This window comes from Camellia sinensis, chromosome 10 (assembly GCF_055761805.1).
Source record: "Camellia sinensis isolate YWXY chromosome 10, ASM5576180v1, whole genome shotgun sequence".
NCBI lineage: Eukaryota > Viridiplantae > Streptophyta > Magnoliopsida > Ericales > Theaceae > Camellia > Camellia sinensis.
In genome coordinates, this window is record NC_138970.1 from 29,181,831 (window position 1) to 29,195,223 (window position 13,393).

Genomic DNA, 13,393 nt, shown 5'->3' on the forward strand with positions numbered 1-13,393 from the left:
CATGACAAGAAACTCGTAGTGCCCGTAACGAGTTCTGAAGACAGTCTTTTCGATACTTTCCGTTTTGACTTTTAGCTGATGGTAGCCAAAACACAAGTCGATTTTGGAGAATACTTGGGCGCCTTGAAGTTGATCGAACAAGTCATCGATTCGCGGCAGAGGATACCGATTCTTGATGGTGACCTTGTTCAGCTCCCGGTAATCGATGCATAATCTCATCGTGCAGTCTTTTTTCTTTACGAACAATACTGGAACTCCCCAGGATGAGGTACTAGATCGAATGAAACCTTTGTCCAGGAGTTCCTGGAGTGGAGTCTTTAGCTCTTTCAATTTTGTCATCGACATGCGATAAGGAGCTTTTGATATCGGTTGTGTGCCGGATTGGGTTTCAATGGTGAATTCAATCTCCCAATCAATCAGAATACCGGGTAGCTCTTCAAGAAAAACATTCGGGAACTCTCGTACTACAGGGATGGCATCAACGGTGGGGGCCTCTTTTTGTGTATCGATCACATAACAAATATAACCACCGCAACCTTTTCTTAGAAGTCATTGGGCTGTCATGGAGGATATAATACGGGGAGGGTTGGAAACTCCAGGCCCATCAAAGACAAGTTCGGGTTGGTTTGGTAACTTGAGGAAGACCTTTTTGGCTTTACAATCAATAGAGGTGTGGTTGGCAGCCAGCCAATCCATACCTAAGATCACATCAAAGTTTCCAATGCGGAGGGGAATCAAGTCTACATATAAGGTTTTGCCTTTTAAGAATATAGCACAAGATCTGTACATATCTGTACTGCAAGCAGACTTATCAGAAGAAAAAGACACAGACAATATATATCCTAATGGTTAGGGTGTTGATGCCAACTTGGCAGCAAAGTGTGGTGCAACAAAAGAATGAGTTGACCTAGAGTCAATGAGGACATGAGCTAAATGACCACAGACAGAAAGTGTACTGACACAATATTTTTGGTAACTTCTGGTTTTCCAGGTACCGAGGCAAAAGCCTGTCCTTGACGTTTTTGGTTCTTCCTCTCTCCTCCAGGTCCTGCAGGTTTCCTAACTGGGCTAGAGGGGCTGGCTATAGGATTAGTCAATTTTGGACAATCCCTCAGCAAGTGGCCAACTTGACCGCATTTAAAACATGCTCCCGTATCTCGATGACATTGTCCCCAATGAGGCTTCCCACAAGTGGGAAAAATTGGAACAGTGCTACCTCAGGGATTGGTAGGACCTTGATAGCTTGAGCTGGTTGTGCCCATATTCACCTTTTAAGAAGGCGCAACACCGGGTCTTCTGTTGTCTTTTTTTCCAAAATCGCTTCGTTTGGCTTGGTTCCCCAGAACACTAGGCTTTAATCCTATTTTCTGTAATGTACGCCCGATCTACCACTTTTGCATAGGTTGGTAGTTTCAAGACCTCGAGCCTGTCTTTAATTTCAGCATCCAATCTTACTTCGAATTTTCTTGCTTTTCGAGTTTCAGTGGGGATGACGTATGTTGCAAACCTAGCGAGTTGAGTGAACTTGCTCTTGTATTCGACCACCGTCATGGTTCCTTTCTTTAGATGTATGAATTCGGATGCCTTCTGTTCTCGCAATGAATCTAAGAAGTATTTTTCGTAGAATATTTCTAAGAATCTTGCCCAAGTCATAATTTCTTCTTTGGCCAGAGTGAAAAGCCACAATTCCTGTACATTTTCTTTGAAAGTGAAAGTGGCGAAAGTTACCTTTTGTCTTTCGGTGCAGGGTAGGGCATGGAAAGTCTTTTCTATGTCTTTAACCCAAGCGTCTGCTACCATTGGGTCTGGCCCGCCGGTAAATGTGGTGGGTTTTGGACCTTGAAACTGTTTTATGGTAACTGGCTTTTCTCGCCGTTCTGGCATCCCATTATTGATGTTAGTTTGCAAGGCTTACAAAATGCTAGTAACCGCTTTTTCCATTATTCTTTCCATCGATTCAATGCTACTGACTGATGATTCGCTTCCGTTACCATTATTGGCCATTCTACAAAGTAATAAACGAGGCATTACATTCACAACGTAGCATATATGTAAGCATGTATAGTGCAATCTATATCTATATAAAATGCCAACTTTACTATTTCTACAATTAATATTACATCTTTGTTCCAAACGTCAAAATTTGTGCTAGTGTCTCATCCTTGTGGTAAACAAAAACAAAAAGACAACAAAAAGGGATTAGAACACATCATGGTCAGCATACAAAAAAAAAAATTTCTTCTACACAATCTAGAGTGGTGGATCGAATGGGCCGAAAAACCATGGGCAATAGTGTTGCATAAAAAGCTCAAATTATCATCCTAACTGGACTACACCAAAACACATCCACGCTATCTAGACTGTGAAAATGGGGACAGACTGTATGTATCCCAAAAATGCTCGATCGACAATCCAGTCGAGTGTCTCAACATATGACAAGTCATTATTAAAGTCAACATTTTGAATATTAATTATCTCCAACGGGTTAGGGACTGTGGTGAAAATATAGTCCTCAGGGTACATGTTCCCCCTTCTGGCCACAAAATCTGGGGGTAGAGGGCCTATGATATAGTGCGAGCGGTCATGTCCCAGGGCAACGCCAAGGACACGAGATGGTTCAAGAAAACATTTGCATGTATCGACAAGGCTGTGCCTCCATAATAAATGTAGGACATCGATAGGATTAGCCTGGATATAAACTGACTGACCTATCAACTGGGCAAAGCCTGGGTGCAGCAGTCCTCTAATTATGTCCTCTGAATCTCCACAACCCTCAGGTGAGACGGAAGCGGGGTGCTTGGCTAAAATCTCATCTAAATTAATGGCCTAGAGCTCATCCCAAAAAGCATCATCAAGGTTAATCTTTGACATTCCTACAACACCAGAATAAATGTGAGATTTTACACAAAAGGATTAATGTTGCAGGTAAATATTTATTATTATTATTATTATTATTATTATTATTTTATCTTATTTTATTTTATTATGTTTATTTAGCTATATGGTTTTATTTATAGATTTATTTATAACTTTTCGAATTTCCTTATCAAATTAAAACAGTTTTTTTTTTTTTTTTGAACTGTTGCTCTGATACCACCGTTGTCACGACCCGACTCCAAGGGCTTAGGGTTGGTGTCGCAACTTACTAACTCATTCTATTTGTAGCAAATTAAACTACGCAAACGGAAATAAAAATAATTAAACAGGAAATTACTCAATTTTACTATTTTAATAAGAGAAAATACATTTATAGCGCTTTTATTATTTTATTATTCAGTGACCTGCCCCGAATAGAATAAAAGGGAGCAAAAATATAAAAAGAAAAAAGAAAAGAAAGACAAAATAGTGGTTCAACATCAATCTACGTGCAGGTTCTATTTCGTGAGGTTATGGGTTTCCCCTACGTCTCGTTACCTAAAAGGGTAATAGTTATAAGCACATAGCAGAGTGAGAAATATTATGCTAAGAGGATAGAGAATACAAAATAACCATGGATAGTTAGTTAAGCCAAAACATTTACATAACTCAATTTGGTAAATAAATCATTTAAGTGGCAGAAATTGAAATACAAAAATTATATAAATAAATAACCATAACCACGGTACAGAACAGAACAGAACAGACGTCACGGAAGTGACAATTAGAACAGAGGTCAATGGATCCATGACAAACAGAGGACTACAAAGTGACCAAACAGAGGCTAATGGTTATTTAAGTCTCACAAGGCGTGGGACTCCTATGGTAGTACTTACAAGACATAATTGTTTATAAGGTCATAGTCAAATATTTTTTAAAATTTAAATAAACATATCCATGGGTTTCATTTAAACAAATAGAGTTTAGAAATTAATCCATGTAACTGAAATATTTCTAAAACATAACTTGAATTAACACAACTTGTATAAAATAAATAATAGTACATCAAAACATACGTAAAGTATATTATGATAACTCAAGGTATAATATAACTCACTTAAATATTCACTCTTACTATCTCCTTTGATTTTTCGCTCTTTCCCTTACTCACTTTTCTGTCGAAGCTCCTCCTTTTCTTTTCTTTTTTTTTATTTTTTATTTTTTTGCTGCTGGTACCAACACTACAGCCCCCTCTTATTTATATGCTAAGTTAGGTGATGACTCACCAATTACTTGATGACCCTACGTGATGACTCACCACCCTTAGCATGCACAGATGGCTCCACCTCACTGCCTTAATAATATATGCAAATCCTTTCATTTATCAACAAATCTTGAAATAGAGTTTACTCGATTTGTCTTAATTAATTCTACCCCTTCCCATCTTCTTTCACTAATTAGTGATTAATTTAGCCCCCAAATAATTCTTTTCATCACATATTTGATAATCACAATTGTAAATTAATTTACACAGCACGTATAGTGTTACTTTTACTTTTACTTTTACTTTTATATTTATTTATTTACTGTACGGGGAAGAAATAATTCTCCTCGTATAATCCTGTTGACTAAGTCCACGCTCCTCCGTACGACGTCGCTTTGTCACCTGAAAACACAAACGTGAGCTAGCCGGCGGGTGTGTACCGGAAACCTCTCCGATGCCTAAGTCAGAAAACTTGACAAATAGACAAAGCTCTATGTTTTCAGAAAGCAAAATTGTGTTGTTGTTCTGTTACCTCCTCCAAGGTGATGTTTGTGAGCTTTTATAAGTTTCCTGTGGCACAATCCTAGTAGGACTTGTACTTCTCCATGCAGAGTCCTCCTAGGATTCATACTCCTAAGGATAATGCTTATCCTTTTACACCCTCCCCCCCCCCCCACTACTTAAACCAAGTGGGATGGTTTTCATCATGGCCGAACTACCACATGACCGAAATAACACTGGCTATGCTGAGCCACAGAGAAGGCCGAACTATCCTTAGCTCGGTTTTCTCCTCCTACTTCTTATCCCGGCTTTCTCCTGTTCAACCATGGTGTGTTTAGACCAAGCTTCCAAGTAGCAAGTTCTGACCGATCTAACCATAATATGCCACGACCGGACTAAATGTGAGACCAGACTCACTTCAAGCTACTCCGGACCGGAGTAGCTTTACACATTCTTGAGCCGGAGTAACCATACCTCTCCTGGGCCGGAGTAACTACACTTCTCCTGGGCCGGAGTAACTATACTTCTCCTGGGCCGGAATAACTTTGCGATTTTTTTCACCCAGTCCTTGGCACTTTGGGCCACAATTCTCATCACACAGCTCGGCCCAATTTTTACCAAAAATTACCCTCTCAATTGCCCCTTAATTCCATCTGCACAGCATGATTGGGATTACCAGTCCACCAACCGAGCTGAAATTATTAAGCCCTCCCAGCCGAACTAATTTTACCTAGGGCTTTGTTTTGTTCGGTCAAAACGTCTCTTCAACCACGACTGCAATGCTTCCCTTTCCGTATATACGTGGCACGCTCCCATTCGTAGAAGGCAGCTGTCAACGCCGTCTTCGTACTTCGCAATTTTTGAACAGTTCCCACCATTTCTCTTTCTCTTTCCACAAAACAAACATTCTGCCCTTTGGATCAGCCACTCTACCATTAGTATTCTTCATCTTCTCTCTCTGTGACTCTTCCTCGTCATCTGCCAAGCTCGTATTTTTTAATAGCTGCGACTGTTTCCATCTGTAGTTCCTTCTTCTCTAATCTGGTAAGCAAATCCATTCTCTCTCCTCTGTTTTGCTTTTGCATCTTGCTTTCCATGTTTTTTGCAAAACACATTTGTATAGTTTCGTTTTGCTCATGTACTTTCATGGGAAAACCAGTAGTATCGTATGAGTATATGCTATATATCTCATAAAAAACTTGATTTTGATCCAAAATCATGTTCCAACTGAACTAGGGAACTGTTTGCCCCATATAGGTAGATCACTTTAGATAATAACCGAACTAGCACTTGTAGAAATAACAGTAGTTTCAGAAAGTTACCGACTCCTGATTTCCTCTAGCCGGAATAATATCACCGAACGAAGTTTGCACTTATTACACTAGGAACCCCGTCTTTCAACCGGGCTAAACCTTGGGGCTAAGCCAGCTTTCTTAGTTTATGAACCAAACTCAGAAAGCTGCCCCTAGGGGCTCAACCGAAGTGACAAAACTTCATAGTTCAAACCGAGACAACCAACCTTATAAATAGACCCGATCTTGCGAGCCTTAAGCTCAAACCGAGCTACCCAGTATTTTGCTGAACCGAGATAGAACCCGTCCGTAGAGCCGAAGTAGGGTTCTTTACCTTTCTTTTAATTTGTAGCACGGTCCAACGATCTGTGCTTAACCCCTTTGTTTTCTACTTTGCAGAATTAGGTTGCCCAGGCACTCCTCCGTGTGCTCAACCGAGCTATTGAGCACAACTCTTGCACCGATCTAATTTATTCTTAATTTATACCACAAATGGGTAAGTATAGGTATTTAGTTGAGACCCCTGGTGGTATGGCCGAATTCCAAAGGGATTATGGCATTCCAGACGATGTACACCTTACCCTAGCCAAAAAGGACATCATACCATGGGGCAAAACAGGCTTTGTACCTTTTACCCTGCTTTCTATAATAGAGACCGGACTAAGGTTCCCAGTCCAACCTTTAATTTGTGAATTCCTTAGGCAAACCAGACTATGCCCAACCCAGCTATCCACCAATACATACCGGATAATAATGGGTATAGCCGAGCTAAACCGCCAAGCAGGCTTGAACCTCGGTTTAGCCGAAATCTTCCACTAGTACTCCATGGGTTCCAAGGATGATGGCTGGGTTTATTACCTTAGGATACGTCGACGTAGAGAAAAGATAATAAAAGATACGCCGGATAAGGACGTAAATGATGATGACTTTTTCTGGGTATCGGGCAATTTTGAAGATCAGCAAGCCCCAATCCCAGGCCGAAGTATAAATTGGAAGAAAGGAGAACCTGGTATAGTTACTTCGATTTTATACATGCTTTTCTTTTACTTCGGTTTCGGATGTTATAACCGATCTAACAGTTATCCTTTTTGCAGATTTAGCCCATCTTGCTTCCTATTACAGTTACCCGAATCTGAACACACTTCGAACCGCACTACGGATCAAAGAAAGAAGTTGGGCCAAGCTTCTGAACTTTGAACCGACTTACAGATATAGCGGTCGTCGAAAAGCCCGAGTGACCGATTTCCTTCTTGAGGAAGCACCAGAACCGGACCCAACCTTGCCCGAAATACGACTTGTCCCATTAACTGCTGAAGAAGAGATGGCAAAGAAAAGCAGAGTTAGGGCCCTTCTGACTGCAACAACCAGGGCCGAAGTGCAGCCATCCATACAAACACAGCCTGCCGTTGTGGCCCTCCCTTCTCAGCAACCTTCTTCATCTCGCCCTTCTAAACGCGCTCGATCTACATCGACCGAACAGCAACTTGTCGATGAGGTTGAATCCATCTCCCAAAGTCCTCAACCTACCCAACCTGAGCAAACTGACCCAGCAGAATCTTCCAAATGGGCTCCGAAGTTAACCTTCAACGACCGAGATATCAAAGATTCTGATTCGGTTGTTGCTCAAAAAGATCATCAATTGACCTTTAACCTGGCCAAAAGTGTGTGCCTCCCCAAGGACATGGAGCACCACCTAAAGCAATTAAACACCGAAATGAAGTCAATTCGGTCTACATCGAAGTCCATGATTTTGGTAAGTAGCTCTGTCTGTTTTTTCTGTCTAAATTTTCCAACTTTTACTTCGGCTCAAGAGAAGTCTTCGTTTTGTCAGGCCTTACAGAAGAACAACATTACTTACAAGAAAGTCCAGGAGCTTAGAAAAACCACAAGGCAAGCAATGACGGAAGCCGAAGCAAAGGTGGCCGAGCTAGAAGAAGCCGAAAGGAAAATGGTCGAGCTACAAGCAGAGAACGGCCGACTTGCCGATCTGGTTAGTTCGGCTGAGGCGGAGAAGCAGAAAGCTGCCATTGCTATGAAAGACAAGTATCTACGCGAGTTGGTAAAGCTTGAAAAGAGAAAAGACATCGAAATAACTCAACTGAAAAAGAGCGCGGAGGGAGCCAAAAAGCAGGGTTACAAGCAGGGTTACAAGAAAGCAGAGGACGCTTATGTCAAACAGTGCGATGCTGCCAAGGAGCTGTTCTTCAAGTGCGGCTGGAGGGCAGCAATTGAGAAGCTCGGTCACGACCCACAGACCGAGGTTTTCAACCCTCCTGCTTACTTCATACCGAGCTCCCTTGGGGAGTATGCCAATGCCCTGCAACAAGAGTTTTTGGAAGATTCAGATTCCGATGACTCCTCTGCTTCTGAAGATACTGCGGTTGTCAGTGCGGAACCACCAGTTCGGTTGGAGCCCACGGTGGAAGACCTGACAATTGAACTACCAACTGAAACCGTTGTTCCAACCGAAACTATCCTGGCGACCGAGAGCGAGCTCCCTCATGAAACCGGTCTTCAAGTTGATGGTGATGTAGCTTTTGACGCCGAAATTGAAGAACTTTTTTCCTGATTTTTTCTCCTTTTTTGTTACCTTTTATTTGTAACCGGGCTATGTCCCTCTTGTACTTGCTTTTCAATGAATGAAAATTTTGTTGGACTCTCATTCCGGTTCTGATATGTATGCCTGTACTTAGTAATGCCTTCTAATACTCCAACTTCTATTTCGGTTTTTAATTGTTAAACTATGCTTACCAGCCAACCACTCCTTAGCCGACATAATTACTGCGGCTGAGGAGTACACAGAGTTTGATTAATCCAGCCAACCACTTCTTCAGCCATACCCTTACTTCGGCTGAAGAGTAATAAGAGTTGGTTTTATTCCAGCCAACTATTCTTCAGCCGTACCCTTACTTCGGCTGAAGAGTAATAAGTGTTGGTTTATTTCAGCCAACCATTCTTCATCCGTTCCCTTACTTCGGCTGAAGAGTAACAAGTGTTGGTTTATTCCAGCCAATCATTCTTCAGCCGTTCCCTTACTTCGGCTGAAGAGTAACAAGTGTTGGTTTATTCCAGCCAACCATTCTTCAGCCATACCCTTACTTCGGCTGAAGAGTAACAAGTGTTGGTTCATTCAGCCAACCACTCTTCAGCCATTCCCTTACTTCGGCTGAAGAGTAACAAGAGTTGGTTTATTCCAGCCAACCTCTAAGTTAGTTTTTCCAGCTAACTTAGAATAATGTTTGGTTATTCCGACCAAAACGTCCTGCAGCCTGGATCCTTATCCTGGGCTTAGGAAGGGTGTTCGTTTAATCCAGCCAACCTCTAAGTTAGTTTTTCCAGCTAACTTAGAACAATGTTTGGTTATTCCGACCAAACGTCCTGCAGCCTGGATCCTTATCCTGGGCTTAGGAAGGGTGTTGGTTTAATCCAGCCAACCTCTAAGTTAGTTTTTCCAGCTAACTTAGAACAATGTTTGGTTATTCCGACCAAACGTCCTGCAGCCTAGATCCTTATCCTGGGCTTAGGAAGGGTGTTGGTTTAATCCAGCCAACCTCTAAGTTAGTTTTTCCAGCTAACTTAGAATAATGTTTGGTTATTCCGACCAAAACGTCCTGCAGCCTGGATCCTTATCCTGGGCTTAGGAAGGGTGTTGGTTTAATCCAGCCAACCTCTAAGTTAGTTTTTTCAGCTAACTTAGAACAATGTTTGGTTATTCTGACCAAACGTCCTGCAGCCTGGATCCTTATCCTGGGCTTAGGAAGGGTGTTGGTTTAATCCAGCCAACCTCTAAGTTAGTTTTTCCAGCTAACTTAGAACAATGTTTGGTTATTCCGAGCAAACGTCCTGCAGCCTGGATCCTTATCCTGGGCTTAGGAAGGGTGTTGGTTTAATCCAGCCAACCTCTAAGTTAGTTTTTCCAGCTAACTTAGATTTGAATGCTTGCAATATACCTAATCTTTACTAAAGCTAACTTTTACAAAGAACAACTTGTGCTGAAAAGAATTGCTTGTTTTATTGAAGAAAGAAAAAATTACATATGTTTGAAAAAGAAAGGCTAAAAGTAAAATAACTTGAGATTGGCCGTATTCCATGGCCTAGGGATTGCTTTTCCATCCTTGTCTTCTAGGTGGTATGCCCCTTTGCCTGCTAACCCAACCACCTTGTAAGGACCTTCCCAGTTTGGCCCTAACTTTCCATCTCCTGGGATCAAGGTGTTTCCCATTACTTTGCGCAGTACCCAATCGCCGATTTTGAATTGTCTTGGATGCACCTTTTTGTTGTATTTTCTGACTAACTCTCGTTGGTATGCGGCGATGTGAACTAGTGCTCTTTCTCTTCTTTCTTCTGCAAGGTCGAGTTCTAAAGCTATGGCTTCTCCATTTAAGTCTGGATCAAAATTTTCGCTTCGAATTGTGGGGAGGCCAACTTCCAGTGGGATTACTGCTTCCATTCCGTAGGCTAAGGAAAATGGTGTTTCTCCTGTTGATCGCCGAGGTGTGGTGCGGTAAGCCCATAAAACATGAGGAAGTTCATCCGCCCACTTGCCTTTTGCCTTTTCTAGCCTTTTCTTTAGTCCATCCAAGACGACTTTATTTGATGCTTCTGCTTGGCCATTCGCTTGAGGATATGCTGGTGTAGAATTGTAGAACTCTATCTTGTACTCTTCACAAAAGCTTCTGAAGATTCTGCCGTCGAATTGAGTGCCATTGTCTGAGATTAGGGCCTTTGGTATGCCAAATCGAGTGATGATGTTTTGCCAGACGAACTTCTTCACATCTTTTTCCTTGATTGATGCCAATGCTTCTGCTTCAACCCACTTTGTGAAGTAGTCTGTTGCCGCGAGAAAGAACTTCCTGCCGCTGGGCGCTGTTGGAAGTGGTCCTACGATGTCCAAACCCCACATTGCGAAAGGCCATGGGCTAGTCAATGGTAGGAGTTCTCTGGCTGGTTGATGTATTTGATGTGCGAATTTCTGGCATTTTTCACACTCCTTTACATATTTCTCTGAGTCTGCCTGCATATATGGCCACCAATAACCTTGTGAAATGGCCCTGTAAGCTAACGACCTTCCCCCTTGATGGCTTCCGCACACTCCTTCGTGTATTTCGAACAAGAATGCTTCTACTTTGCTGGGATGAACGCACTTTAGGTAAGGCCCAGAGAATGACTTCTTGTATAATGCCAAAGATGGAGATAGCCAAAATCGCTGCGACTTTGCCCTTATTCTGTTGGCTTCTTTTTTCTCTTCTGGTAGGATGCCGTCTTTTAGGAACAGGATGATGGGATCCATCCAAGAGGGGCCTAATTCTGCACAACATACTTCTTCTGCTTTGGGGTCTTCTATGCTTGGTCTTGGTAAATAGTCGATGAGTAATGGATGAGGGGTGGATGCATCTGCCATTGAGGCGAAGCCTGCTAGTTCGTCTGCTCTGCTGTTTTCCTCCCTGCCAATTTGTTCTATCCTTACTACATCGAACTTTTTGATCTCTGTTCTGACCAGCTCTTGGTACTTGGCCATTCTGTCATCCTTTGCTTCGTAGTTGCCAGAAATTTGGTTTACCACCAGTTGTGAGTCGCTGTAAACCATTAGTTCGGTGGCCTTCATGTAGTGTGCTGACTTGAGTCCTGCGAGAAGCGCCTCATACTCCGCTTCATTGTTGGATGCTGGGAAGCCAAGGTTGATTGCTTGCTCTACAACTAGGCCGTCTGGGGAGATGAGGACTATGCCAAGTCCTGCACCATGCCGGTTGGATGCTCCATCCACAAAAAGCTTCCACATCTCTCCAACGAATAACTTCCAGCAAGTGGAGGGGTCTGATGATGTTGTGGGGTCAAGGATGGTGTTTTCTTCAAGGTCCATGTTTGCTGTCTGCCCTTCGTCCTCTGATTGTACTGTTGGTGAGCCTTTGTTTGTCTCTTCCTTGTTGTCCTTAGTATGGTCTGCCTTGGTGCTTGATTGACTACCCTCTACTAGGGGTTGCGCTATTCCGGCGTCAACTTCCGTCCCTAGTTCGGTTGTGTCAGTTAGGTCGATTGGGCAGATATGATGACTTCCAGGAGTAAATTCTGCGACGAAGTCTGCCAAAGATTGGGCTTTTATTGCGGTCTTGGGTTGGAACTTGATGTCGAATTGTCCCAACTCTACTGCCCACTTTAAGATTCGCCCAGAAAAGTTCGCCCTTTCAAACAAAGCTTTTAGCGGAAAAGCTGTGAGGACGACTATGGTATGGGCATGAAAGTAGTGTGCCAATTTTCTGGATGCCATCATTAATGCTAATGCTAGTTTCTCTAAGGGCAAGTACCTTGTTTCGGCTCCCAACAATGTCTTGCTGACATAAAAGATGGGCAAGTGTTGTATTCCTTCTGCACGAACCAACACTGCTCTAACTGCGTGCTGAGAGACTGCCAGGTACAAAAAGAGTTCTTCACCAGGTACTGGAGTAACAAGTAGTGGTGGGGAAGACATGTACTCCTTCAAGCTTTCCAGAGCTTGGTCGCATTCTTCATCCCACTCAAACTTGGCTTTTAAAACTTGGAAGAATGGTCGTAGTCTGTCTGATGACCTGCTTATGAACCGGTTGAGCGCAGCCGCCATACTAGTGAGATGCTGCACTTCTTTGACTGAGTTTGGTCTCTCCAACTCCTGAATTGCTTTAATCTGAGAGGGGTCTGCTTCTATACCCCGGTTGGTCACAAGGAAGCCCAAGAATTTGCCAGATCCAACTCCGAATGCGCATTTGGACGCATTGAGGCGCAACTTGTGTTTCTTCAAGATCTGGAACATCTCGCCTAGGTCTTTAAGATGGTCATTCTCATCCTTGCTTTTGACCACCATATCGTCGATGTAAGCCTCCATTGTTCTGCCTAACAATGGTTCAAACATCTTGGTGACCATCCGTTGGAATGTCGACCCTGCGTTCTTTAGGCCAAAGGGCATGACCTTGTAGCAATATAATCCCCTTGGTGTTGTGAAGGATGTGACCTCCTGGTCTGGTTCGTGCATGGCGATCTGGTGGTAGCTTCTGTATGCATCCAGAAAGCTAAGTCGGTTATGCCCTGCCGTTAGGTCCACCAGTTGATCTATCCTTGGTAGAGGAAAGCTATCTTTTGGGCACGCCTTGTTGACTGTTTTGTAGTCGACGCAGACACGCCATTTACCATTCTTTTTTGGCACTACGACTGTGTTGGAGATCCATCTTGGGTAGTGCACTTCTCTTATTGCTCATGCCTCCAGCAGGTTGCCTACCTCTTCTGCCACTATTTCGGCGTGGTGGAGTGCCGATCTGCGTGTGCGTTGAATGACTGGTCTGGCGGATGGGTGGACATTGAGTTGGTGACTGATGAAGTTTGGATCAATACCTGGCATGTCGTAGGGCGTCCAGGCAAACACTTCGATGTTAGAGGTCAAGAATTCCAAGACCTCTAATCTCTTAGTGCTGGACAACGATGAGCCAAGCAAGAAGAACTTATCCGGGTTCTT